Source organism: Peromyscus leucopus, chromosome 1 (assembly GCF_004664715.2).
Source record: "Peromyscus leucopus breed LL Stock chromosome 1, UCI_PerLeu_2.1, whole genome shotgun sequence".
Lineage (NCBI taxonomy): Eukaryota > Metazoa > Chordata > Mammalia > Rodentia > Cricetidae > Peromyscus > Peromyscus leucopus.
Genome location: NC_051063.1, coordinates 118,663,509 through 118,668,859, shown reverse-complemented (window position 1 = coordinate 118,668,859; position 5,351 = coordinate 118,663,509).

Below are 5,351 nucleotides of genomic sequence, written 5' to 3'. Positions count from 1 at the left end.
GAAATGTTAGAAGTTTTGGATGTGGAAAGCAAGGACATCTGAAAAGGGACTGTAAACAGGTCATTCCTAGAAATAATGTTTCTTCAAGGAACACTGGCAACAGAATGCCCCTTCCTTCTGGAGTATGCAGAACGTGTGGTAAGGGAAAACACTGGACAAATGAATGTAGATCAACAAGGGATAGACAGGATAATCCTTTGCCTCAGGCTTTGGAAAACTCCCAGGGGACCTCAGGCAGGCCCCCATAGCAAATCCAGTTCAAACCTTTCCTGAAGTTGTAGAGGAAACCTCTACTCAAAGCAACTAAATAACCAAATGCCTTTTGGAATAAATCATGTTGGTCAGGATGATGAAACAGAGAGAATAGGAAATTCAGGAAAAAACATAAAGAAAAAATTTTGGCAAACTTCTATAATGAACAAAGACCAAAACTAACAATAAAAATAAATGGTGTTTTGTTGTCTGGTCTGGTAGACACAGGTGAGGACATTACCATAATTGCACCAGAATTTTGGCATCCAACTTGGCCTCCTCAGGAGGTAAACGTTCAACTGTTAGGAATTGGGACATTATACTGAGTGAAACAGAGTACAAGATGGCTCAAATATATAGGTCCAGAAGGACAGAAAGGAAAATTAAAACCATATATGGCTAACATAGCTATGAACCTGTGGGGTCGAGATTTGTTATAACAATGGGATACTCAGATTAATATCCCTTCAATCTCAGAAACAAATCATAAACTAGTACATGTTTCTGAGAGAAATATTAGAAAATATTATTCTAATGAGTGCTTACCAGCCTTCCATGTCATACAAGAACAGGGCACAACAACTGATAATCTTCCAAAAACACCAACAGCTCTACCTTTAAAATGGTCAACAGACAAGCCTGTATGGGTTCAGCAATGGCCCTTAACAACAGAGAAACTCCAGGCTTTAGAAGAGCTGGTAGAAGAACAGTTATATGCTCAGCATATTGATGAATCAACCAGGCCTTGGAATTATCCTGTATTTGTTATTAAAAAGAAATCTGTTAAATGGAGAATGGTAACAGACCTTAGAGCAATTAACAAAGTAATTCAGCCAATGTGCTCTCTACAATCTGGAATTCCTTTGCCTACTCTGTTACCAAAAGGATGGCCTCTAATAGTTATTGATTTAAAAGACTATTTCTTTTCAATACTCTTACAAGTAAAAGACATAGAAAGATTTGCTTTCACAATACCTACTTATAATAATTGTCAACCGGATAAAAGATTTCAATGGAGGGTCCTCCCACAGGGAATGTTGAATAGCCCAACTCTGTGCCAATATTTTGTACAACAGCCATTGGAAGTGATACATAAAACATTTCCTAAATCTATAATTTATCATTATATGGATGATATTTTATTAGCTGACTCAAATGCAGATACTTTAGAAAGAATGTTTGAAGAAGTAAAGAAAATTTTACCTTGCTGGAGATTACAAATTGCTCCAGAAAAGATACAAAGAGGAGATTCTATTTATTATTTAGGATATAAAATAGAACTACAAAAAATTAGACCCCAAAAGGTGCAAATTAGGAGAGATCGACTACAGACTCTTAATGACTTTCAAAGATTATTTGGAGACATTTCTCATCTAAGAACTATTGTTGGGATAAAAAATGATGAACTGTCTAATTTGTTCAAAACCTTAGAAGGTGACAAGGACTTAAATAGTCCAAGAGAATTATCACCTGAAGCTGAGAAAGAATTGGCCTTGGTAGAAAAGAAAGTACATGAAGGGCACATGGATTGTATTGATCCAAAGCTAGATTGCATTTTGGTTATTTTACCTTCTAGGCATTCCCCAACAGGAATATTAATGCAGAGGGGAGATATTATATTGGAATGGATATTTTTACCAAATAAACCAAATAAAAAATCAAAAATTTATATGGAAAAAATCTGACTTGATTTGGAAAGAAAAATTGAGACTTTTCAATTAGCAGGAATAGACCCATCAGAAATTGTCCTACCTTTAACTAAAGAGGACATTGAAAAATTATGGATAGAAAGTGAACCTTGGAGCCAGGCGGTGGTGGCACATGCCTTTAATCCCAGCACTCGGGAGGCAGAGGCAGGCAGATCTCGGTGAGTTCGCAGCCAGCCTGGGCTACAAAGTGAGTTCCAGGAAAGGCGCAAAGCTACAAAGAGAAACCCTGTCTTGAAAAACAAAAAAAAAAAAACAAAAAAAAAAAAAACAAGAAAGTGAACCTTGGCAAAGAACCTGCAGTAATTTTTTGGGAGATTAACAGCAAATATCCCAAAAGCAATAGAATTGATCTTATAAAGAGAACTGATTGGATCTTGCCTCAAATTGTGTGGAAAAAATCCATATCTGGAGTTCATACATTTTAAACAGATGCCACCAAACAAGGAAAGGCAGGTTACAAATAAGAAAATGTAAGTAAAGTGGTTCAAAGTCTGTATAATTCAGTTCAAAAATCAGAATTGTATGCTATTCTGTTGCTATTAATGGATTTATCAGAACCTCTCAATATATAACTGACTCTCAGTATGCTGAAAGAGTAGTATTACATATTGAGACTGAAGAATTTATCCCTGATCCTTCAGAATTAACTTCACTATTCATTCAATTGCAAGATACAATCAAGAAAAGGAGTCATCCTTTATATATAACTCATATCCGATCCCATACTGGTCTGCCAGGTCCTCTAGCACAAGACAATGATGAGACTGATAAAGTATTGATGGGAAATGTGCTGGAGGCCTCAGAATTTCATAAAAAAATCATGTCAATAGTAAAGGTTAAAAAAAGGATTTTCCCATAACCTGGCAACAAGCCAAAGAAATAGTAAAGAAATGTCCTACTTGTTCCTTCTACAATCAAATGCCATTACCAGCAGGATGTAAACCAAAGGGTACTCAGAGGAATGAAATCTGGCATATGGATGTGTTTTACTTTGCAGAATTTGGAAAACTGAAATATGTACACCACACCATTGATACTTATTCAGGATTTCAATGGGCAACTGCTTTGAGTTCTAAAAAAGCTGATTCTGTAATCACTCATTTGCCAGAAGTTATGGCCATTGTGGGTATACCTGCACAAATTAAAACTGGTAATGTTCCATTATATGTCTCTGTTAAAATGAAATAGTTTTTTGCTTATTATAATATAAACCATATAATAGGTATACCACATAATCCTACAGGTCAAGCAGTTATAGAAAGATCAAACAGAACTCTAAAGGACATGTTAAATGAACAGAAAGGGGTAACAAAACCCCCAGAAATAAACTACATAATGCTCTATTAACTTTGTATTTTCTCAATGCCAATGAGAAAGGAACAACAGCTGCAGAGAGATATTGGATAATAGAAAAAAAATACAAAATTAAATCAGCCTATATACTTTAAGGATGTGCTAACCTCAGAATGGAAACCAGGATATGTGTTACATTGGGGATGAGGTTTTGCTTTTATTTCTACAGGAGAAGATAAGCTGTGGGTACCATCAAAATTGATAAAGGTTCGATTTGAACAAGAGAAACCTCTTAATTAGAAGAGGCGATAGTTCGCCAAATAGCATGAACATCCAATTTAAACTAACTTATACCAGTAACACATGCATTTTCATTTAATCAGATAATAACTTGCCAAAAAGGAAGATCCCCAAAAAACCTTGGGGAGAATGAAGGTTAAGTAATTTGAAGAACACTGGACAAATGAGACAACTGAAGAAAAGGGACAAATCATCTATCCCAAGAAACAGAGTGAAATGGTGTATGGGTATATCATCTAAAAAAAATTGTCTTCCTAAATGTTTGTTTCTGCTTTTTGTTTAAAGATTTAACACTATTGGTCTTCTAATAGTCCCAGTTCAATTAAAATTTAAAGCTGACTTTGGAGTTGAAGAATGGCTCTCTCCTTCTTTAAACTCAAGCATGTTGTTAAAAGAAAAATGCAAACTCCCTGTAGCATACCAGAAGAAAAGAGCCATCTTCTGTTATGGGACAGGAGAAAAGCCAAATTAATTAATGGACTATTCTATTCCTAATCTCAACTCTTTGATTCTATTCTGATTCTTTAAACTTTTCTTAAAGTATGAATTTTATATCAAAATTTACAAGATTAATATATATATATAAATATATATATACACATTTTAAACTTCGTTAAGATATGAATGGTCATATAGAGTACTAACTAATTCTAAAAAGAAAAAAGGCTTCAATTAGCTGAATATATATGTCTTTGTGTTCGAGTCTCTTATCAGTTTTTAGCAGGAAATCACGGCCAGGCCTAACATCTACTGAAGTCTCCAGGAAAAATATGGGGCCTTACAACAACACCAATTCCACATGGACAATAATAACATCACTTAGCTGACAAACATCATCTCCAGATCAGCTTTAAATTGCAAAATGCTCAGAGCAATTTTGACAGAGCTAGCTTAGATGATCCTGTCTTAAAGACTACTTGAATAAGGATTTGAGATAAACCTTGAACTTTGGCATTATACACAGATTGAACAATGAAGGATATAGTTAACTTTCCTAGAATTTGACAATTAACCTAAAATTTTTCTTTTCACGATAAAGATACCTTTGCCCATACCCAGCAGGAAGCAATTTCAAGAATACGACGCCCACATTCCCAAAGAGGTGGTGTGGCGGTTGTTTTTTTTTTTGTTTTTTTTTTTTTTTTTTTTGTCTTTTAATGGGTTTTAGGTCTGGGATAATTTTCATTGATTGGGGGGGTTGTTTACAAGTTGTTGTCAAGGATTAGGAAAAGGACTAAACAAAGTAGATTAGATTTGAGGTTCTTGTTTAAAAAAGTGAGAGAAAGAAAAGAAAAGAAAAATGTAAATACTTTTCATTGGATTGGATTGTTTCAAATTGTATACAAATTATATATATTGAAATTGGTATTGTTAGAAAATGCTTTATGTATATTTCTAATTGTACTTATACAATTCATTTAACAATGCAATGCAATTTTCTGATCCTTGAATGTTGTTATTACCAACTATTAAAATATAAAGAAATGAAAGTTAGTTGTTAGACATTATAATAGAACTTGTAGTCATATTAGGTATGTTTTCAATATTGAATAGATATATAGACAGGTTATATTCAAGCTCTTCAGAGATCTACAGAATATAGCATTTTAAAGGTTTTAATAACTTAGAAAATTTTTCTTTTTTGTCATGACTATGAGACATGTTGGCACCTGCCAGTACTAATCTACTTCAGAGAAAATATGGGCATTGAAAAAATTGCAATTGGAGTTAACTTTCATTGTGGCAAAAGTTAGCCACTGGACAACAAAGTATCCTCAAATCAACTGCTGACAAACA